Genomic DNA, 21,456 nt, shown 5'->3' on the forward strand with positions numbered 1-21,456 from the left:
AGGTTTCGTGTTCGGATCACGTCGGGGTCAAATGCGTTCTCTTTTATTTGAAGGATGCCATTTATTTTATAAATGTATCATCAAAGATTATAATCTTCAATGGCAATTAATGCAATCCTGGTTTTACAATGAATTATTATTCTGAGACGTTATTGTAATGTACAATATTAAATTTTTTGTACGGTACACAGTCATAAGTATTTAAAGAATGCTATAAGAAGAGATGTTTGCTTACGGCCTTGTGGCGCAATGGTAGCGCGTCTGACTCCAGATCAGAAGGTTACGTGTTCGAATCACGTCGGGGTCAAATGCGTTCTCTTTTATTTGAAGGATGCCATTTATTTTATAAATGTTTCATCAAAGATTATCAGTCTTCCATGGCAATTAATGCAATCCTGGTTTTACAATGAATTATTATTCTGAAATGTTACTGTAATGTACAATATTAAATTTTTTGTACGGTACAGATTCATAAGTATTTTAAGAATGCAATAAAAAGAGTGGTTGGCTTACGGCCTTGTGGGTCAATGGTAGCGCGTCTGACTCCAGATCAGAAAGTTACGTGTTCGAATCACGTCCGGTCAAAAGCGTTCCGTTTTATTTGAAGAGTGCCATTTATTTTATAAATGTATCATCAAAGATTATCAGTCTTCAATGGCAATTAATGCAATCCTGGTTTTACAATGAATTATTATTCTGAGATGTTACTCTAATGTACAATATTAAATTTTTTGTACGGTACAGATTCATAAGTATTTTAAGAATGCAATAATAAGCGGTGTTGGCATACGGCATTGTGGCGCAATGATAGCGCGTCTGACTCCAGATTAGAAGGTTACGTGTTCGAATCACGTCGGGGTCAATAGCGTTCCCTTTTATTTGAAGGATGCCATTTATTTTATAAATGTATCATCAAAGATTATAAGTCTTCAATAGCAATTAATGCAATCCTGGTTTTACAATGAATTATTATTCTGAGACGTTATTGTAATGTACAATATTAAACTTTTTGTACGGTGCAGATTCATAAGTATTTTAAGAATGCAATAACAAGGGAGGTTAGCTTACGGCCTTGTGGGTCAATGGTAGCGCGTCTGACTCCAGATCAGAAGGTTACAGGTTCGGATCACGTCGGGGTCAAATGCGTTCAATTTTATTTGAAGGATGCCATTTATTTTATAAATGTATCATCAAAGATTATCAGTCTTCCATGGCAATTAATGCAATCCTGGTTTTACAATGAATTATTATTCTGAGATATTACTGTAATGTACAATATTAAATTTTTTGTACGGTACAGATTCATAAGTATTTTAAGAATGCAATAATAAGAGTGGTTGGCTTACGGCCTTGTGGCGCAATGGTAGCGCGTCTGACTCCATATCAGAAGGTTACGTGTTCGAATCACGTCGGGGTCAAAAGCGTTCCCTTTTATTTGAAGGATGCCATTTATTTTATAAATGTATCATCAAAGATTATAAGTCTTCAATGGCAATTAATGACATCCTGGTTTTACAATAAATTATTATTCTGAGACGTTATTGTAATGTGCAATATTAAATTTTTTGTACGGTACAGATTCATAAGTATTTTAAGAATGCAATAATAAGAGTGGTTGGCTTACGGCCTTGTGGCGCAATGGTAGCGCGTCTGACTCCAGATCAGAAGGTTTCGTGTTCGAATCACGTCGGGGTCGAGAGCGTTCCCTTTTATTTGAAGGATGCCATTTATTTTATAAATGTATCATCAAAGATTATAAGTCTTCAATGGCAATTAATGCAATCCTGGTTTTACAATTAATTATTGTTCTGAGACGTTATTGTAATGTACAATATTAAGTTTTTTGTACGGTACAGATTCATAAGTATTTTAAGAATGCAATAATAAGAGTGGTTGGTTTACGGTCTTGTTGCGCAATAGTAGCGCGTCTGACTCCAGATCAGAAGGTTACGTGTTCGAATCACGTCGGGGTCAAAAGCGTTCCCTTTTATTTGAAGGATGCCATTTATTTTATAAATGTATCATCCAAGATTATCAGTCTTCAATGGCAATTAATGCAATCCTGGTTTTACAATGAATTATTATTCTGAAATGTTACTGTAATGTACAATATTAAATTTTTTGTACGGTACAGATTCATAAGTATTTTAAGAATGCAATAATAAGAGTGGTTAGCTTACGGCCTTGTGGCGCAATGGTAGAACGTCTGACTCCAGATCAGAAGGTTACGTGTTCGAATCACGTCAGGGTAAAAAGCGTTCCCTTTTATTTTAAGGATGCCATTTATTTTATAAATGTATCATCAAAGATTATAAGTCTTCAATGGCAATTAATGCAATCCTGGTTTTACAATGAATAATTATTCTTAGACGTTATTGTAATGTACAATATTAAATTTTTTGTACGGTACAGATTCATAAGTATTTTAAGAATGCAATAATAAGAGTGGTTGGCATACGGCCTTTTGGCGCAATGGTAGCGCGTCTGACTCCAGATCAGAAGGTTACGTGTTCGAACCACGTCGGGGTCAAAAGGGTTCCCTTTTATTTGAAGGATGCTTGTTATTTTATAAATGTATCATCAAAGATTATAAGTCTTCAATGGCAATTAATGCAATACTGGTTTTACAATGAATTATTATTCTGAGACGTTATTGTAATGTACAATATTAAATTTTTTGTACGGTACAGATTCATAAGTATTTTTAGAATGCGATAATAAGAGTGGTTGGCTTACGGCCTTCTGGCGCAATGGTAGCGCGTCTGACTCCAGATCAGAAGGTTACGTGTTCGAATCACGTCGGGGTCAAAAGCGTTCCCTTTTATTTGAAGGATGCCATTTATTTTATAAATGTATCATCAAAGATTATAAGTCTTCAATGGCAATTAATGCAATCCTGGTTTTACAATGAATTATAGTTCTGAGACGTTATTGTAATGTACAATATAAAATCTTTCGTACGGTACAGATTCATAAGTATTTTAAGAATGCAATAATACGAGTGGTGGGCTTACGGCCTTGTGGCGCAATGGTAGCGCTTCTTACTCCAGATCAGAAGGTTACGTGTTCGAATCACGTCGGGGTAAAAAGCGTTCCCTTTTATTTGAAGGATGCCATTTTTTTTTTTAATGTATCATCAAAGATTATAAGTCTTCTATGGCAATTAATGCCATCCTGGTTTTACAATGAATTATTATTCTGAGACGTTATTGTAATGTACAATATTAAATTTTTTGTACGGTACAGATTCATAAGTATTTTAAGAATGCAATAATAAGAGTGGTTGGCTTACGGCCTTGTGGCGCAATGGTAGCGCGTCTGACTCCAGATAAGCAGGTTACGTGTTCGGATCACGTCGGGCTCAAAAGAGTGGCCTTTTATTTGAAGGATGCCATTTATTTTATAAATGTATCATCAAAGATTATCAGTCTTCCATGGCAATTAATGCAATCCTGGTTTTACAATGAATTATTATTCTGAGATGTTATTGTAATGTACAATATTAAATTTTTTGTACGGTACAGATTCATAAGTATTTTAAGAATGCAATAATGAGAGTGGTTTGCTTACGCCCTTGTGGCGCAATGGTAGCGCGTCTGACTCCAGATCAGAAGAATGCGTGTTCGAATCACGTCAGGTTCAAAAGCGTTCCCTTTTATTTGAAGGATGCCATTTATTTTATAAATGTATCATCAAAGATTATAAGTCTTCAATGGCAATTAATGCAATCCTGGTTTTACAATGAATTATTATTCTGAGACGTTATTGTAATGTACAATATTAAATTTTTTGTACGGTACAGATTCATAAGTATTTTAAGAATGCAATAATTAGAGTGTTTGGCTTACGGCCTTGTGGCGCAATGGTAGCGCGTCTGACTCCATATCAGAAGGTTACGTGCTCGGATCACGTCGGGGTCAAAAGCGTTCCCTTTTATTTGAAGGATGCCATTTATTTTATAAATGTATCATCAAAGATTATAAGTCTTCAATGGCAATTAATGCAATCCTGGTTTTACAATGAATTATTGTTCTGAGACGTTATTGTAATGTACAATATTAAGTTTTTTGTACGGTACAGATTCATAAGTATTTTAAGAATGCAATAATAAGAGTGGTTGGTTTACGGTCTTGTGGCGCAATAGTAGCGCGTCTGACTCCAGATCAGAAGGTTACGTGTTCGAATCACGTCGGGGTCAAAAGCGTTCCCTTTCATTTGAAGGATGCCATTTATTTTATAAATGTATCATCCAAGATTATCAGTCTTCAAAGGCAATTAATGCAATCCTGGTTTTACAATGAATTATTATTCTGAAATGTTACTGTAATGTACAATATTAAATTTTTTGTACGGTAGAGATTCATAAGTATTTTAAGAATGCAATAATAAGAGTGGTTAGCTTACGGCCTTGTGGCGCAATGGTAGAACGTCTGACTCCAGATCAGAAGGTTACGTGTTCGAATCACGTCGGGGTAAAAAGCGTTCACTTTTATTTGAAGGATGCTTGTTATTTTATAAATGTATCATCAAAGATTATAAGTCTTCAATGGCAATTAATGCAATCCTGGTTTTACAATGAATTATTATTCTTAGACGTTATTGTAATGTACAATATTAAATTTTTTGTACGGTACAGATTCATAAGTATTTTAAGAATGCAATAATAAGAGTGGTTGGCTTACGGCCTTGTTGCGCAAGGGTAGTACGTCTTACTCCAGATCAGAAGGTTACGTGTTCGAATCACGTCGGGGTCAAAAGCGTTCCCTTTTATTTGAAGGATGCCATTTATTTTATAAATGTATCATAAAAGATTATAAGTCTTCAATGGCAATTAATGCAATCCTGGTTTTACAATGAATTATTATTCTGAGATGTTATTGTAATGTACAATATTAAATTTTTTGTACGGTACAGATTCATAAGTATTTTAAGAATGCAATAATAAGAGTGGTTGGCATACGGCGTTTTAGCGCAATGGTAGCGCGTCTTACTCCAGATCAGAAGGTTACGTGTTCGAACCACGTCGGGGTAAAAAGCGTTCCCTTTTATTTGAAGGATGCTTGTTATTTTATAAATGTATCATCAAAGATTATAAGTCTTCAATGGCAATTAATGCAATCCTGGTTTTACAATGAATTATTATTCTGAGACGTTATTGTAATGTACAATATTAAATTTTTTGTACGGTACAGATTCATAAATCTGTTTAGAATGCAATAATAAGAGTGGTTGGCTTACGGCCTTCTGGCGCAATGGTAGCGCGTCTGACTCCAGATCAGAAGGTTACGTGTTCGAATCACGTCGGGGTCAAAAGCGTTCCCTTTTATTTGAAGCATGCCATTTATTTTATAAATGTATCATCAAAGATTATAAGTCTTCAATGGCAATTAATGCAATCCTGGTTTTACAATGAATTATTATTCTGAGACGTTATTGTAATGTACAATATTAAATCTTTCGTACGGTACAGATTCATAAGTATTTTAAGAATGCAATAATACGAGTGGTGGGCTTACGGCCTTGTGGCGCAATGGTAGCGCTTCTTACTCCAGATCAGAAGGTTACGTGTTCGAATCACGTCGGGGTAAAAAGCGTTCCCTTTTATTTGAAGGATTCCATTTATTTTATAAATGTATCATCAAAGATTATAAGTCTTCAATGGCAATTAATGCAATCCTGGTTTTACAATGAATTATTATTCTGAGACGTTATTGTAATGTACAATATTAAATTTTTTGTACGGTACAGATTCATAAGTATTTTAAGAATGCAATAATAGGAGTGATTGGCTTGCGGCTTTGTGGCGCAATGAAAGCGCGTCTGACTCCAGATCAGAAGGTTACGTGTTCGAATCACGTCGGGGTCAAAAGCGTTCCCTTTTATTTGAAGGATGCCATTTTTTTTTTAATGTATCATCAAAGATTATAAGTCTTCAATGGCAATTAATGCAATCCTGGTTTTACAATGAATTATTATTCTGAGACGTTATTGTAATGTACAATATTAAATTTTTTGTACGGTACAGATTCATAAGTATTTTAAGAATGCAATAATAAGAGTGGTTGGCTTACGGCCTTGTGGCGCAATGGTAGCGTGTCTGACTCCAGATCAGAAGGTTACGTGTTCGAATCACGTCGGGGTCAAAAGTCATTCCCTTTTATTTGAAGGATGCCATTTATTTTATAAATGTATCATCAAAGATTATCAGTCTTCAATTGCAATTAATGCAATCCTGGTTTTACAATGAATTATTATTCTGAGATGTTACTGTAATGTACAATATTAATTTTTTTGTACGGTACAGATTCATAAGTATTTTCAGAATGCAATAATAAGAGTGGTTGGCTTACGGCCTTGTGGCCTTATGGTAGCGCGTCTGACTCCAGATAAGCAGGTTACGTGTTCGGATCACGTCGGGGTCAAAAGAGTGGCTTTTATTTGAAGGATGCCATTTATTTTATAAATGTATCATCAAAGATTATCAGTCTTCCATGGCAATTAATGCAATCCTGGTTTTACAATGAATTATTATTCTGAGATGTTATTGTAATGTACAATATTAAATTTTTTGTACGGTACAGATTCATAAGTATTTTAAGAATGCAATAATAAGAGTGGTTGGCTTACGGCCTTGTGGCGCAATGGTAGCGCGTCTGACTCCATCTCAGAAGGTTACGTCCTCGGATCACGTCGGGGTCAAAAGCGTTCCCTTTTATTTGAAGGATGCCATTTATTTTATAAATGTATCATCAAAGATTATAAGTCTTCAATTGCAATTAATGCAATCCTGGTTTTACAATGAATTATTATTCTGAGACGTTATTGTAATGTACAATATTAAATTTTTTGTACGGTACAGATTCTTAAGTATTTTAAGAATGCAATAATAAGAGTGGTTGGCTTACGGCCTTGTGGCGCAATGGTAGCGCGTCTGACTCCAGATCAGAAGGTTACGTGTTCGAATCACGTCGGGGTCAAGAGCGTTCCCTTTTATTTGAAGGATGCCATTTATTTTATAAATGTATCATCAAAGATTATAAGTCTTCAATGGCAATTAATGCAATCCTGGTTTTACAATGAATTATTATTCTGAGACGTTATTGTAATGTACAATATTAAATTTTTTGTACGGTATAGATTCATAAGTATTTTATGAATGCAATAATAAGAGAGGTTGGCTTACGGCCTTGTGGCTTAATGCAAGCACGTCTGACTCCAGATCAGAAGGTTGCGTGTTACAATCACGTCGGGGTCAAAGGCGCTCCCTTTTATTTGAAGGATTCCATTTGTTTTACACATGTATCATCAAAGATTATCCGTCTTCCATGGCAATTAATGCAATCCTGGTTTTACAATGAATCATTATTCTGAGATGTTACTGTAATGTACAATATTAAATTTTTTGTATGGTACAGATTCATATGTATTTTAAGAATGCAATAATAAGAGCGGTTGGCTTACGGCCTTGTGGCGCAATGGTAGCGCGTCTGACTCCAGATCAGAAGGTTACGTGTTCGAATCACGTCGGGGTCAAAAGCGTTCCCTTTTATTTGAAGGATGCCATTTATTTTATAAATGTATCATCAAAGATTATAAGTCTTCAATGGCAATTAATGCAATCCTGGTTTTACAATGAATTATTATTCTGAGACGTTATTGTAATGTACAATATTAAATCTTTCGTACGGTACAGATTCATAAGTATTTTAAGAATGCAATAATACGAGTGGTTGGCTTACGGCCTTGTGGCGCAATGGTAGCGCTTCTTACTCCAGATCAGAAGGTTACGTGTTCGAATCACGTCGGGGTAAAAAGCGTTCCCTTTTATTTGAAGGATTCCATTTATTTTATAAATATATCATCAAAGATTATAAGTCTTCAATTGCAATTAATGCAATCCTGGTTTTACAATGAATCATTATTCTGAGACGTTATTGTAATGTACAATATTAAATTTTTTGTACGGTACAGATTCATAAGTATTTTAAGAATGCAATAATAAGAGTGGTTGGCTTACGGCTTTGTGGCGCAATGCAAGCGCGTCTGAATCCAGATCAGAAGGTTACGTGTTCGAATCACGTCGGGGTCAAAAGCGTTCCCTTTTATTTGAAGGATGCCATTGTTTTTTTTAATGTATCATCAAAGATTATAAGTCTTCAATGGCAATTAATGCAATCCTGGTTTTACAATGAATTATTATTCTGAGACGTTATTGTAATGTACAATATTAAATTTTTTGTACGGTACAGATTCATAAGTATTTTAAGAATGCAATAATAAGAGTGGTTGGCTTACGGCCTTGTGGCGCAATGGTAGCGCGTCTGACTCCAGATCAGAAGGTTACGTGTTCGAATCACATCGGGGTCAAAAGTCATTCCCTTTTATTTGAAGGATGCCATTTATTTTATAAATGTATCATCAAAGATTATCAGTCTTCAATTGCAATTAATGCAATCCTGGTTTTACAATGAATTATTATTCTGAGATGTTACTGTAATGTACAATATTAATTTTTTTGTACGGTACAGATTCATAAGTATATTCAGAATGCAATAATAAGAGTGGTTGGCTTACGGCCTTGTGGCGCAATGGTAGCGCGTCTGACTCCAGATAAGCAGGTTACGTGTTCGGATCACGTCGGGGTCAAAAGAGTGGCCTTTTATTTGAAGGATGCCATTTATTTTATAAATGTATCATCAAAGATTATCAGTCTTCCATGGCAATTAATGCAATCCTGGTTTTACAATGAATTATTATTCTGAGATGTTATTGTAATGTACAATATTAAATTTTTTGTACGGTACAGATTCATAAGTATTTTAAGAATGCAATAATAAGAGTGGTTGGCTTACGGCCTTGTGGCGCAATGGTAGCGCGTCTGACTCCAGATCGGATGAATGCGTGTTCGAATCACGTCGGGTTCAAAAGCGTTCCCTTTTATTTGAAGGATGCCATTTTTTTTATAAATGTATCATCAAAGATTATAAGTCTTCAATGGCAATTAATGCAATCCTGGTTTTACAATGAATTATTATTCTGAGACGTTATTGTAATGTACAATATTAAATTTTTTGTACGGTACAGATTCATAAGTATTTTAAGAATGCAATAATTAGAGTTTTTGGCTTACGGGCTTGTGGCGCAATGGTAGCGCGTCTGACTCCATATCAGAAGGTTACGTGCTCGGATCACGTCGGGGTCAAAAGCGTTCCCTTTTATTTGAAGGATGCCATTTATTTTATAAATGTATCATCAAAGATTATAAGTCTTCAATTGCAATTAATGCAATCCTGGTTTTACAATGAATTATTATTCTGAGACGTTATTGTAATGTACAATATTAAATTTTTTGTACGGTACAGATTCTTAAGTATTTTAAGAATGCAATAATAAGAGTGGTTGGCTTACGGCCTTGTGGCGCAATGGTAGCGCGTCTGACTCCAGATCAGAAGGTTACGTGTTCGAATCACGTCGGGGTCAAAAGCGTTCCCTTTTATTTGAAGGATGCCATTTATTTTATAAATGTATCATCAAAGATTATAAGTCTTCAATGGCAATTAATGCAATCCTGGTTTTACAACGAATTATTATTCTGAGACGTTATTGTAATGTACAATATTAAATTTTTTGTACGGTATAGATTCATAAGTATTTTATGAATGCAATAATAAGAGAGGTTGGCTTACGGCCTTGTGGCTTAATGCAAGCACGTCTGACTCCAGATCAGAAGGTTACGTGTTCGAATCACGTCGGGGTCAAAAGCGTTCCCTTTTATTTGAAGCATGCCATTTATTTTATAAATGTATCATCAAAGATTATAAGTCTTCAATGGCAATTAATGCAATCCTGGTTTTACAATGAATTATTGTTCTGAGACGTTATTGTAATGTACAATATTAAGTTTTTTGTACGGTACAGATTCATAAGTATTTTAAGAATGCAATAATAAGAGTGGTTGGTTTACGTACTTGTTGCGCAATAGTAGCGCGTCTGACTCCAGATCGGATGAATGCGTGTTCGAATCACGTCGGGTTCAAAAGCGTTCCCTTTTATTTGAAGGATGCCATTTATTTTATAAATGTATCATCCAAGATTATCAGTCTTCAATGGCAATTGATGCAATCCTGGTTTTACAATGAATTATTATTCTGAAATGTTACTGTAATGTACAATATTAAATTTTTTGTACGGTACAGATTCATAAGTATTTTAAGAATGCAATAATAAGAGTGGTTAGCTTACGGCCTTGTGGCGCAATGGTAGAACGTCTGACTCCAGATCAGAAGGTTACGTGTTCGAATCACGTCGGGGTAAAAAGCGTTCACTTTTATTTTAAGGATGCCATTTATTTTATAAATGTATCATCAAAGATTATAAGTCTTCAATGGCAATTAATGCAATCCTGGTTTTACAATGAATTATTATTCTTAGACGTTATTGTAATGTACAATATTAAATTTTTTGTACGGTACAGATTCATAAGTATTTTAAGAATGCAATAATTAGAGTTTTTGGCTTACGGCCTTGTGGCGCAATGGTAGCGCGTCTGACTCCATATCAGAAGGTTACGTGCTCGGATCACGTCGGGGTCAAAAGCGTTCCCTTTTATTTGAAGGATGCCATTTATTTTATAAATGTATCATCAAAGATTATAAGTCTTCAATTGCAATTAATGCAATCCTGGTTTTACAATGAATTATTATTCTGAGACGTTATTGTAATGTACAATATTAAATTTTTTGTACGGTATAGATTCATAAGTATTTTATGAATGCAATAATAAGAGAGGTTGGCTTACGGCCTTGTGGCGCAATGGTAGCGCGTCTGACTCCAGATCAGAAGGTTACGTGTTCGAATCACGTCGGGGTCAAAAGCGTTCCCTTTTATTTGAAGCATGCCATTTATTTTATAAATGTATCATCAAAGATTATAAGTCTTCAATGGCAATTAATGCAATCCTGGTTTTACAATGAATTATTGTTCTGAGACGTTATTGTAATGTACAATATTAAGTTTTTTGTACGGTACAGATTCATAAGTATTTTAAGAATGCAATAATAAGAGTGGTTGGTTTACGGTCTTGTTGCGCAATAGTAGCGCGTCTGACTCCAGATCAGAAGGTTACGTGTTCGTATCACGTCGGGGTCAAAAGCGTTCCCTTTTATTTGAAGGATGCCATTTATTTTATAAATGTATCATCCAAGATTATCAGTCTTCAATGGCAATTGATGCAATCCTGGTTTTACAATGAATTATTATTCTGAAATGTTACTGTAATGTACAATATTAAATTTTTTGTACGGTACAGATTCATAAGTATTTTAAGAATGCAATAATAAGAGTGGTTAGCTTACGGCCTTGTGGCGCAATGGTAGAACGTCTGATTCCAGATCAGAAGGTTACGTGTTCGAATCACGTCGGGGTAAAAAGCGTTCACTTTTATTTTAAGGATGCCATTTATTTTATAAATGTATCATCAAAGATTATAAGTCTTCAATGGCAATTAATGCAATCCTGGTTTTACAATGAATTATTATTCTTAGACGTTATTGTAATGTACAATATTAAATTTTTTGTACGGTACAGATTCATAAGTATTTTAAGAATGAAATAATAAGAGTGGTTGGCTTACGGCCTTGTTGCGCAAGGGTAGTACGTCTGACTCCAGATCAGAAGGTTACGTGTTCGAATCACGTCGGGGTCAAAAGCGTTCCCTTTTATTTGAAGGATGCCATTTATTTTATAAATGTATCATCAAAGATTATAAGTCTTCAATGGCAATTAATGCAATCCTGGTTTTACAATGAATTATTATTCTGAGATGTTATTGTAATGTACAATATTAAATTTTTTGTACGGTACAGATTCATAAGTATTTTAAGAATGCAATAATAAGAGTGGTTGGCATACGGCCTTTTGGCGCAATGGTAGCGCGTCTGACTCCAGATCAGAAGGTTACGTGTTCGAACCACGTCGGGGTCAAAAGCGTTCCCTTTTATTTGAAGGATGCCATTTATTTTATAAATGTATCATCAAAGATTATAAGTCTTCAATGGCAATTAATGCAATCCTGGTTTTACAATGAATTATTATTCTGAGACGTTATTGTAATGTACAATATTAAATTTTTTGTACGGTACAGATTCATAAGTATTTTAAGAATGCAATAATAAGAGTGGTTGGCTTACGGCTTTGTGGCGCAATGGTAGCGCGTCTGACTCCAGATCAGAAGGTTACGTGTTCGAATCACGTCGGTGTCAAAAGCGTTCCCTTTTATTTGAAGGATGCCATTTTTTTTTTTAATGTATCATCAAAGATTATAAGTCTTCAATGGCAATTAATGCAATCCTGGTTTTACAATGAATTATTATTCTGAGACGTTATTGTAATGTACAATATTAAATTTTTTGTACGGTACAGATTCATTAGTATTTTAAGAATGCAATAATAAGAGTGGTTGGCTTACGGCGTTGTGGCGCAATGGTAGCGCGTCTGACTCCAGATCAGAAGGTTACGTGTTCGAATCACATCGGGGTCAAAAGTCATTCCCTTTTATGTGAAGGATGCCATTTATTTTATAAATGTATCATCAAAGATTATCAGTCTTCTATGACAATTAATGCAATCCTGGTTTTACAATGAATTATTATTCTGAGATGTTATTGTAATGTACAATATTAAATTTTTTGTACGGTACAGATTCATAAGTATTTTAAGAATGCAATAATAAGAGTGGTTGGCTTACGGCCTTGTGGCGCAATGGTAGCGCGTTTGACTCCAGATCAGAAGAATGCGTGTTCGAATCACGTCGGTTTCAAAAGCGTTCCCTTTTATTTGAAGGATGCCATTTATTTTATAAATGTATCATCAAAGATTATAAGTCTTCAATGGCAATTAATGCAATCCTGGTTTTACAATGAATTATAATTCTGAGACGTTATTGTAATGTACAATATTAAATTTTTTGTACGGTACAGATTCTTAAGTATTTTAAGAATGCAATAATAAGAGTGGTTGGCTTACGGCCTTGTGGCGCAATGGTAGCGCGTCTGACTCCAGATCAGAAGGTTACGTGTTCGAATCACGTCGGGGTCAAAAGCGTTCCCTTTTATTTGAAGGATGCAATTTATTTTATAAATGTATCATCAAAGATTATAAGTCTTCAATGGCAATTAATGCAATCCTGGTTTTACAATGAATTATTATTCTGAGACGTTATTGTAATGTACAATATTAAATTTTTTGTACGGTATAGATTCATAAGTATTTTATGAATGCAATAATAAGAGAGGTTGGCTTACGGCCTTGTGGCCTTATGGTAGCACGTCTGACTCCAGATCAGAAGGTTACGTGTTCGAATCACGTCGGGGTCAAAGGCGCTCCCTTTTATTTGAAGGATTCCATTTGTTTTATACATGTATCATCAAAGATTATCCGTCTTCCATGCCAATTAATGCAATCCTGGTTTTACAATGAATCATTATTCTGAGATGTTACTGTAATGTACAATATTAAATTTTTTGTATGGTACAGATTCATATGTATTTTAAGAATGCAATAATAAGAGCGGTTGGCTTACGGCCTTGTGGCGCAATGGTAGCGCGTCTGACTCCAGATCAGAAGGTTACGTGTTCGAATCACGTCGGGGTCAAATGCGTTCCCTTTTATTTGAAGGATGCCATTTATTTTATAAATGTATCATCAAAGATTATCAGTCTTCAATGGCAATTAATTCAATCCTGTTTTTACAATGAATTATTATTCTGAGATGTTATTGTAATGTACAATATTAAATTTTTTGTACGGTACAGATTCATAAGTATTTTACAAATGCTATATAAAGAATGGTCGGCTTACGGCCTTGTGGCGCAATGGTACCACGTCTGACTCCAGATCAGAATGTTACGTGTTCGAATCACGTTGAGGTCAAAGGCATTCCCTTTATTTGAAGGGCGCCATTTATTTTATAAATGTATCATCAAAGATTATCAGTCATCCAAGGCAGTTAATGCCATCCTGGTTTTACAATGAATTATTATTCTGAGATGTTACTGTAATGTACAATATTAAATTTTTTGTACGGTACAGATTCATAAGTATTTTAAGAATGCAATAATAAGAGTGGTTGGCTTACGGCCTTGTGGCGCAATGGTCGCGCCTCTGACTCCAGATCAGAAGGTTACGTCTCCGAATAACGTCGGGTCAAAAGCGTTCCCTTTAATTTGAAGGATGCCATTTATTTTATAAATGTATAATCAAAGATTATCAGTCTCCCATGGCAATTAATGAAATCCTGGTTTTACAATGAATTATTATTCTGAGATGTTACTGTAATGTACAATATTAAATTTTTTGTACGGTACATATTCATAAGTATTTTAAGAATGCAATAATAAGGGTGGTTGGCTTACGGCCTTGTGGCGCAATGGTAGCCCGTCGGACTCCAGATCAGACGGTTCCGGTTTCGAATCACGTCGGGGTCAAAAGCGTTCTCTTTTATTTGAAAGATGCCATTTATTTTATAAATGTCTCATCAAAGAGTATCAGTCTTCCATGGCAATTAATGCAATCCTGGTTTTACAATGAATTATTATTCTGAGATGTTACTGTAATGTACAATATTAAATTTTGTGTACGGTACAGATTCATAAGTATTTTAAGAATGCTATATTAAGAGTTGTTGGCTTACAGCCTTGTGGCGCAATGGTATCGCGTCTGACTCCAGATCAGAAGGTTACGTGTTCGAATCACGTCGGGGTCAAAAGCGTTCCCTTTTGTGTGAAGAAGTCCATTTATTTTATAAATGTATCATCAAAGATTATCAGCCTTTCATGGCAATTAATGCAATCCTGGTTTTACAATGAATTATTATTCTGAGATGTTACTGTAATGTACAATATTAAAATTTTGTACGGTACAGAGTCATAAGTATTTTAAGAATGCAATGATAAGAGTGTGTGGCTTACGGCCTTGTGGCGCAATGGTAGCGCATCTGACTCCAGATCAGAAGGTTACGTGTTCGAATCACGTCGGGTTAAAAGGCGTTCCCTTTATTTGAAGGATGCCATTTATTTTATAAATGTATCATCAAAGATTATCAGTCTTCAATGGCAATTAATGCAATCCTGGTTTTACAATGAATTATTATTCTGAGATGTTACTGTAATGTACAATATTAAATTTTTTTGTACGGTACAGATTCATAAATATTTCAAGCATGCAATAATAAGAGTGGTTGGCTATCGACCTTGTGGCGCAATGGTAGCGCGTCTGACTCCTGATCAGAAAGTTACGCGTTCGAATCACGTCGGGGTCAAAAGCGTTCCCTTTTATTTGAAGGATGCCATTTATTTTATAAATGTATCATCAAAGATTATCAGTCTTCAATGGCAAGTAATGCAATCCTGGTGTTACAATGAATTATTATTCTGAGATGTTACTGTAATGTACAATATTAAATTTTTTGTACGGTACAGATTCATAAGTATTTTAAGAATGCAATGATACGAGTGGTTGGCTTACGGCCTTGTGGCGCAATGGTAGCGCGTCTGACTCCAGATCAGAAGGTTACGTGTCCGAATAACGTCGGTGTCAAAAGCGTTCCCTTTTATTTGAAAGATGCCATTTATTTTATAAATGTATCATCAAGGATTATCAGCCTTCCAGTGCAATTAATGCAATCCTGGTTTTACAATGAATTATTATTCTGAGATGTTATTGTAATGTACAATATTCAATTTTTTGTACGGTACAGATTCATAAGTATTTGAAGAATGCTATGATAAGAGTGGTTGGCTTACGGCCTTGTGGCACAATGGTAGCGCCTCTGACTCCAGATCAGAAGGTTACGTGTTCGAATCCCGTCGGGGTTAAAAGCGTTCCCTTTTATTTGAAGGATGCCATTTATTTTATAAATGTATCATCAGAGATTATCCGTCTTCCATGGCAATTAATGCAAACCTGGTTTTACAATGATTTATTATTCTAAGATGTTACTGTAATGCACAATATTAAACTTTTTGTACGGTACATATTCATAAGTATTTTAAGAATGCAATAATAAGAGTGGTTGGCTTACGGTCTTGTGGCACAATGGTAGCGCGTCTGACACCAGATCAGAAGGTTACGTGTTCGAATCATGTCGTGGTCAAAAGCGTTCCCTTTTTTTTGTGAAGGAGTCCATTTATTTTATAAATGTATCATCAAAGATTATCAGTCTTCCATGGCAATTAATGCAATCCTGGTTTTACAATGAATTATTATTCTGAGATGTTACTGTAATGTACAATATTAAATTTTTTGTACGGTACAGATTCATAAGTATTTTAAGAATGCAATAATACGAGTGGTTGGCTTACGGTCTTGTGGCGCAATGGTAGCGCGTCTGACTCCAGATCAGAATGTTACGTGTTCGAATCACGTCGGGGACAAAAGCGTTCCCTTTTATTTGAAGGATGCCATTTATTTTATAAATGTATCATCAAAGATTATCCGTCTTCCATGGCAATTAATGCAATCCTGGTTTTACAATGAATTATTATTCTGAGATGTTACTGTTATGTACAATATTAAATTTTTTGTACGGTACAGATTCATAAGTATTTTAAGAATGCAATAATAAGAGTGGTTGGCTTACGGCCTTGTGGCGCAATGGTAGCGCGTCTGACTCCAGATCAGAAAGTTACGTGTTCGAATCACGTCGGGGTCAAAAGCGTTCCCTTTTATTTGAAGGATGCCATTTATTTTATAAATGTATCATCAAAGATTATAAGTCTTCAATGGCAATTTATGCAATCCTGGTTTTACAATGAATTATTATTCTGAGATGTTACTGTAATGTACAATATTAAATTTTTTGTACGGTACATATTCATAAGTATTTTAAGAATGCAATAATAAGAGTGGTTGGCTTACGGCCTTGTGGCGCAATGGTAGCTCCTCTGACTCCAGATCAGAAGGTTACGTCTCCTATTCTCATGGATCTAATCTTTGCAAGGATCAAATTGATTACAAAAGTCTTGCCCGTACCACCTGGAGCATCAAGAAACATCATGTTTTTGTTCATTTCACCTTGTGCTTCCAACATTGCCATGAATGAATTGTAAACTTCTCTTTGAGAATCGGTCAGTTTTTCTTGCATATTTTCTGCTTGTAGGGAAAGTTCTTCAAGATTATAAGTAACTTCACGTTGATACTCTCTCGCGAGTCTTTCATCTCTCCCTTGCGTTGGTGCAGGTAATCCATAGCTTGCCAATGGTTGACCGCACATAAGGAGAATTAGACAAAGAGTTTTATTGTAGATGTCCACATTAAAATCTGCTTCTGGATTGTTATATTCTTGCCTGTATCTGTGAAGAATGTCTTTAGATATTACATCACGAAAAGCCATCCAGATCTCAAGAGGATTGCTTGGCTCACAGGCTGTTAAAATTATCACAAATAGGCTTCGCAAATTTGAAGGTGATTGAGTGGCACTTGCCTCTCCTACTGCTTGATGCAAGTGATGGTCATTTTCTAGAAGGCCTCGAGCAAGGCACGCTGATCTGTATGTTTCAAACACCTGACCATTGTATGCTCGCAAATCTTGAAATGAAGTTGGACCAGCAACCTCATTGAGCAACAGGCGTAAGAAATAACACTCCCCTGCTTTTGGACTAATCTTGTAGATTCTCCCAATGCATGGTGCCTTCCATACATTTTCAGTACCTTCAACTTGTACCCCACGCATTCTTCTCATCCATTTCTTTGTCGATTTGTTCCAAGTGTAAAACTCAGGGACTTCTACGTATTTGAGACCCCTTGCAAAGTCATCCTCATGACAGAGTTGAAAAAATGCTGTCAAAGTTGAGGCAGGCGGTGGACCTTGGGCTCGTTCCAGAGCAGTATCAGCTGAGAACATGACACGCTGCCCATTTTCAAGATGAACAGAAAGTTGTACAATTGGGGGGAAATGTTCATGGATGGGATGTTCCAATATCCTCCAGGCCGCCTCTGAACTGCCGACATACCTTGCATTCTGGAACTGCTGGATCTCATCCACAATGTGACTTTGTACTTGGCCTTGTTCGTTAGCTGCTCCATCAGTTCTTTGTAGTTCAAACACTGCTTGATCACATCCTTTATTCACGTATTTGAGGACATATTTGATGCTTTGGATCGAGCTGCAAATTTCTACGTTAATGTGAGCGTTGAACTGCTGAAGGAGGACCTTGTTGTACGGAACAATCCACTGGTTTGTTATTTCTTGATTAACATACCGACCATTTCTCTTCATCCGTATTGTACCAGTCTGGCCTCCTTCTTCTGGTTTTCTTCGCCTGTACTTGGGGTAAGAGTTTTGGCCTTGCTCGGTACACTGAAGAAATTCTTTTGGGTATTTTTTGGAACATTTGTTGTCAATCATACATGGACAATTTGGATTAAATGGTCCACAAGGTCCATGCACCATATGTGCCATCACTTTAGCATGAAGATCTTCCTCTTTGTCAGGGATCTCTGCAGATATGCAGAGATCCATTTTTTCTGGTAGAAGTTTGTCCTCTGGGGCCTGCCAGGTGAGGATGTGTGCATGCGGCAGTCCTCTTTTTTGATATTCAATACTGTACAGGAAAGCCCTCAACCTGCCAAATCCTCCCTTTTTAATAAATTCAAGTAACTTTTTTAGCTTCTGCCTGAAAACCCTGGCAACAATATCTGGACGATCCTGAGGGTCTTGCCCTTGAAGACAATTTTCTGTAATTTCTGTCCACTTTGGATTTGTTGTGAACGTGATGAAGAGGTCGGCTCGGCCCATTCGCCGAACATATGCCATGGCATCACTTTGACGCTCAAACATGTATCGAGGGCCTCCTGTATAAGTTGCCGGAAGTACAACTCGTTGACCAAACTGTTCTGGATTCCCATCCTCCCTAAGAATTGAATCTCTCAAGTTGCTATAATTGTCAGCTCTCAGGGTCTGTTGCTCACGCCTCAGGAACTGTAAACGTTCTGTTTCAATCTTGCAGTACACATCCACCAGCCATTGTTGAAATAGCCTTCGGTACCAGAGAAAATAGTTTCCAGGCCGAGTCATTAAATGGTACGAATAAAATTGCTGTTGGGTAACTTTTCGCCCATTGGATGCCTTCATGTAGATGTTGTAAGATGGAGAACCATAGGGGTACATTAACGGGTACATTAAAGTATCGTAGAGGGGATGTAGTTCGGAGATCCGTTTTAATGTATCATTTCTAAAACGCAAGACAATATCCCGGTTAGCTGTTGGTTCATTCTTCATTAATATTCCAATCTCATACGTTGTTGTTGGAGCATTGAATCGCCGTGGATGCTCTTCTTGCGGCCTTCGGTCTTCCCTTATGACAACTTTATGTTCTACCAAGTGTTCTTCTTCAATCCTCTCCTTTGTTGTTTTCAGCTGACAAATGAAGCTGTTGTTCTCATGTAAAAATTCAGTCAGACTTCGGAGAATGTCTCTATTGAGTCTACTGTCACGTCCCCGATTATGTAGTTCCTCTTCCAGACTATCCAAGAAGTAGACTTGAATAAACTTTGCTGTTTCATCTTCAGGTGGTAAAAGACTCCCAATCTGGTGGCAAACCTGGCCTCGAATTCTAAAAGAAGGATTCCACCCATGTACTGCCGCAATTTTGTGACCATATGATGTCATTGCAAAACAATTGTTATAACTGCGTAGATTTTGCAGAAAATCTTTAGAGATGGGACCATTGCCGGAGAGCAAATCTTGAAGCAACTGAGGCAGTGGTGGAAAGCTATCAAGCACAACTTTGCCAGAAGAACAACAACAACCAGGGGTTTCTCCTTTAAATTTTACAGCTGAGCAATGTTGACATACTTTGTCCATTTTTCCTATATCAGCTGTAGTGAGAGAGTCATTTTTGTTGTAGAGCAATCCTTTTCTATTGCAGTGTTCTATTTCATGGTGTCTCAAAGCAGTCATTCGTTGTCTAGCTGCCTCGTTTTCTGTCAATTGCTGGGGCAAAGTCATACTCTCTCTCCATGCAGCCTCTCGTTGTTGCCCTTGGTATAGGCGAAAGCTTCGTTGGGTTTCCGATTCATTCTGATGTCGTTGAGCCACTCTCAACTGACCTTGTGTACGTCTACTTACCTCATATAATTCATTCGATCGTAATATTGCTTCTCTTTCCAGTGCATATCTTTGCCTTTCTTGAATTTCATCTTGTGATGAATTTATCCGCCTTACAGCATGTCTAGTTCTGTCAGCTTCACGTTGGGTTTCTCTTTCCAAATCTGACAGTCTTGCTCTCCTTTCTCTTTGACGTATCCTGTTAAGTTCTAGACGTCTTTCTCTATCTGAATTGTTTTCATTGGAGCGAATTGCAGCAACTCTTAGTCTATTAGCTTCCAATCTTTCCATTCTTTCTTCCTCACTTTTGTTTCTACTTCGTTTGGGTGGCATAATTTCGGTTTTAAACGGAATTGTTTAACGATATTAATGATTGTAAATTAATTAAGTGTAAAGGAAATGTATACTAACTGAAATGGACGAACTATAAATAATATTTCTGAATAATATTTCTGAATAGTACAATAATAAACAATTATATTGTAGCAAAAATGAATAAAAGCGACCTACTTGTGACTCATTACTTCCGGGTGTAAACGTCACAGTCTAAAAGTAATAATTAAAAAAAAAAAGTAAATGTAAAATAAATGTAATACCAACTTAGGTTAACTAATATATGTAAACAGTACAATTAAAACAGTTCTATTAAAACAAATAATTACTAAGATCTAGGTAATTGTTAGTCTCATTGTTATGGTTTTAAAGAAAAAATGTGTAAAAAAAATTCTGCTTTTGTGAGTACGTGTATTTCTTTTAAATTACATAACCTTTTTATTTTATTATTTATATCTCTTTTAAATTTATATATTTTGTTAGTAAACTGGAAGAAATTCAGTTGAATAAAACCTTGTTCGTGTTCTTTACGTTAAACTCATATTTTTATAAAAGGTTCATCCGGTTTAAAGAAAGCACTACGTTTAAATAAGACTGGAAATAACTAATTCAATATATAAATAGAAAAATGAAATAAATATAAGCTTTAAGTCTTAAGATAGTAATAATCAAAATGTAATAAATTATTTGTAGTTCAAATCTATGATAAGACAGGCTTTCGAAATAGGCTCGACCAGAAAGATTAAATTGGAACGAAATTATAATCTCCGTGCCATTTTCAAAACAACCCCACAAAAGTAACGGTATCCTGCAGTTGGTTAAATGACAACGTTGTTTGTAAGAAAAATGTAAAAGAAAATGCGCTTATCTGTTTATTTTGAACTGTTTTATTTAATTAAAAAAAAATTGGCTATAACTGGAAGAGAGCGTTATGTTTTGGGGGTTGTTTAAAAAATAGAATGGAAATAAAGTTAGTTCCGTTTTAATTGTCTTTAATTGCGGCAAGCGCTAACAAAATC

General features: G+C 35.8%; 29 non-coding genes across 29 annotated transcripts; all 29 read left to right on the forward strand.

Annotated features, from left to right (window-relative positions):
• Positions 1-235: 235 nt before the first annotated feature.
• On the forward strand, positions 236-307 carry Trnaw-cca (transfer RNA tryptophan (anticodon CCA)). Its single transcript has one exon. It is a non-coding gene; the product is annotated as a tRNA-Trp (tRNA).
• A 1,039-nt stretch (positions 308-1,346) lies between these two features.
• Trnaw-cca (transfer RNA tryptophan (anticodon CCA)) lies at positions 1,347-1,418 on the forward strand. The gene has a single exon. It is a non-coding gene; the product is annotated as a tRNA-Trp (tRNA).
• A 206-nt stretch (positions 1,419-1,624) lies between these two features.
• Positions 1,625-1,696, forward strand: Trnaw-cca (transfer RNA tryptophan (anticodon CCA)). The gene has a single exon. It is a non-coding gene; the product is annotated as a tRNA-Trp (tRNA).
• Positions 1,697-1,902: 206 nt separating this feature from the next.
• Trnaw-cca (transfer RNA tryptophan (anticodon CCA)) lies at positions 1,903-1,974 on the forward strand. Its single transcript has one exon. It is a non-coding gene; the product is annotated as a tRNA-Trp (tRNA).
• A 484-nt stretch (positions 1,975-2,458) lies between these two features.
• Trnaw-cca (transfer RNA tryptophan (anticodon CCA)) lies at positions 2,459-2,530 on the forward strand. Its single transcript has one exon. It is a non-coding gene; the product is annotated as a tRNA-Trp (tRNA).
• A 206-nt stretch (positions 2,531-2,736) lies between these two features.
• Trnaw-cca (transfer RNA tryptophan (anticodon CCA)) lies at positions 2,737-2,808 on the forward strand. The gene has a single exon. It is a non-coding gene; the product is annotated as a tRNA-Trp (tRNA).
• A 762-nt stretch (positions 2,809-3,570) lies between these two features.
• Trnaw-cca (transfer RNA tryptophan (anticodon CCA)) lies at positions 3,571-3,642 on the forward strand. Its single transcript has one exon. It is a non-coding gene; the product is annotated as a tRNA-Trp (tRNA).
• Positions 3,643-4,126: 484 nt separating this feature from the next.
• Positions 4,127-4,198, forward strand: Trnaw-cca (transfer RNA tryptophan (anticodon CCA)). Its single transcript has one exon. It is a non-coding gene; the product is annotated as a tRNA-Trp (tRNA).
• A 1,040-nt stretch (positions 4,199-5,238) lies between these two features.
• On the forward strand, positions 5,239-5,310 carry Trnaw-cca (transfer RNA tryptophan (anticodon CCA)). The gene has a single exon. It is a non-coding gene; the product is annotated as a tRNA-Trp (tRNA).
• A 484-nt stretch (positions 5,311-5,794) lies between these two features.
• On the forward strand, positions 5,795-5,866 carry Trnaw-cca (transfer RNA tryptophan (anticodon CCA)). Its single transcript has one exon. It is a non-coding gene; the product is annotated as a tRNA-Trp (tRNA).
• A 205-nt stretch (positions 5,867-6,071) lies between these two features.
• Trnaw-cca (transfer RNA tryptophan (anticodon CCA)) lies at positions 6,072-6,143 on the forward strand. The gene has a single exon. It is a non-coding gene; the product is annotated as a tRNA-Trp (tRNA).
• Positions 6,144-6,905: 762 nt separating this feature from the next.
• Positions 6,906-6,977, forward strand: Trnaw-cca (transfer RNA tryptophan (anticodon CCA)). The gene has a single exon. It is a non-coding gene; the product is annotated as a tRNA-Trp (tRNA).
• A 484-nt stretch (positions 6,978-7,461) lies between these two features.
• On the forward strand, positions 7,462-7,533 carry Trnaw-cca (transfer RNA tryptophan (anticodon CCA)). Its single transcript has one exon. It is a non-coding gene; the product is annotated as a tRNA-Trp (tRNA).
• A 762-nt stretch (positions 7,534-8,295) lies between these two features.
• On the forward strand, positions 8,296-8,367 carry Trnaw-cca (transfer RNA tryptophan (anticodon CCA)). The gene has a single exon. It is a non-coding gene; the product is annotated as a tRNA-Trp (tRNA).
• Positions 8,368-8,852: 485 nt separating this feature from the next.
• Positions 8,853-8,924, forward strand: Trnaw-cca (transfer RNA tryptophan (anticodon CCA)). Its single transcript has one exon. It is a non-coding gene; the product is annotated as a tRNA-Trp (tRNA).
• Positions 8,925-9,408: 484 nt separating this feature from the next.
• On the forward strand, positions 9,409-9,480 carry Trnaw-cca (transfer RNA tryptophan (anticodon CCA)). Its single transcript has one exon. It is a non-coding gene; the product is annotated as a tRNA-Trp (tRNA).
• A 1,318-nt stretch (positions 9,481-10,798) lies between these two features.
• Positions 10,799-10,870, forward strand: Trnaw-cca (transfer RNA tryptophan (anticodon CCA)). The gene has a single exon. It is a non-coding gene; the product is annotated as a tRNA-Trp (tRNA).
• A 1,040-nt stretch (positions 10,871-11,910) lies between these two features.
• Trnaw-cca (transfer RNA tryptophan (anticodon CCA)) lies at positions 11,911-11,982 on the forward strand. Its single transcript has one exon. It is a non-coding gene; the product is annotated as a tRNA-Trp (tRNA).
• A 206-nt stretch (positions 11,983-12,188) lies between these two features.
• Positions 12,189-12,260, forward strand: Trnaw-cca (transfer RNA tryptophan (anticodon CCA)). Its single transcript has one exon. It is a non-coding gene; the product is annotated as a tRNA-Trp (tRNA).
• A 206-nt stretch (positions 12,261-12,466) lies between these two features.
• Trnaw-cca (transfer RNA tryptophan (anticodon CCA)) lies at positions 12,467-12,538 on the forward strand. Its single transcript has one exon. It is a non-coding gene; the product is annotated as a tRNA-Trp (tRNA).
• Positions 12,539-13,023: 485 nt separating this feature from the next.
• Trnaw-cca (transfer RNA tryptophan (anticodon CCA)) lies at positions 13,024-13,095 on the forward strand. The gene has a single exon. It is a non-coding gene; the product is annotated as a tRNA-Trp (tRNA).
• Positions 13,096-13,579: 484 nt separating this feature from the next.
• Positions 13,580-13,651, forward strand: Trnaw-cca (transfer RNA tryptophan (anticodon CCA)). Its single transcript has one exon. It is a non-coding gene; the product is annotated as a tRNA-Trp (tRNA).
• A 206-nt stretch (positions 13,652-13,857) lies between these two features.
• Trnaw-cca (transfer RNA tryptophan (anticodon CCA)) lies at positions 13,858-13,929 on the forward strand. Its single transcript has one exon. It is a non-coding gene; the product is annotated as a tRNA-Trp (tRNA).
• Positions 13,930-14,689: 760 nt separating this feature from the next.
• On the forward strand, positions 14,690-14,761 carry Trnaw-cca (transfer RNA tryptophan (anticodon CCA)). The gene has a single exon. It is a non-coding gene; the product is annotated as a tRNA-Trp (tRNA).
• Positions 14,762-14,966: 205 nt separating this feature from the next.
• Trnaw-cca (transfer RNA tryptophan (anticodon CCA)) lies at positions 14,967-15,037 on the forward strand. Its single transcript has one exon. It is a non-coding gene; the product is annotated as a tRNA-Trp (tRNA).
• Positions 15,038-15,244: 207 nt separating this feature from the next.
• Trnar-ccu (transfer RNA arginine (anticodon CCU)) lies at positions 15,245-15,316 on the forward strand. The gene has a single exon. It is a non-coding gene; the product is annotated as a tRNA-Arg (tRNA).
• Positions 15,317-15,800: 484 nt separating this feature from the next.
• Trnaw-cca (transfer RNA tryptophan (anticodon CCA)) lies at positions 15,801-15,872 on the forward strand. The gene has a single exon. It is a non-coding gene; the product is annotated as a tRNA-Trp (tRNA).
• Positions 15,873-16,359: 487 nt separating this feature from the next.
• Positions 16,360-16,430, forward strand: Trnaw-cca (transfer RNA tryptophan (anticodon CCA)). Its single transcript has one exon. It is a non-coding gene; the product is annotated as a tRNA-Trp (tRNA).
• A 206-nt stretch (positions 16,431-16,636) lies between these two features.
• On the forward strand, positions 16,637-16,708 carry Trnaw-cca (transfer RNA tryptophan (anticodon CCA)). The gene has a single exon. It is a non-coding gene; the product is annotated as a tRNA-Trp (tRNA).
• The last annotated feature ends 4,748 nt before the right edge of the window (positions 16,709-21,456 follow it).

The sequence above is a fragment of the Euprymna scolopes genome, chromosome 6, assembly GCF_053919585.1.
Source record: "Euprymna scolopes isolate OS-2025 chromosome 6, ASM5391958v1, whole genome shotgun sequence".
In the NCBI taxonomy this organism is placed as follows: domain Eukaryota; kingdom Metazoa; phylum Mollusca; class Cephalopoda; order Sepiida; family Sepiolidae; genus Euprymna; species Euprymna scolopes.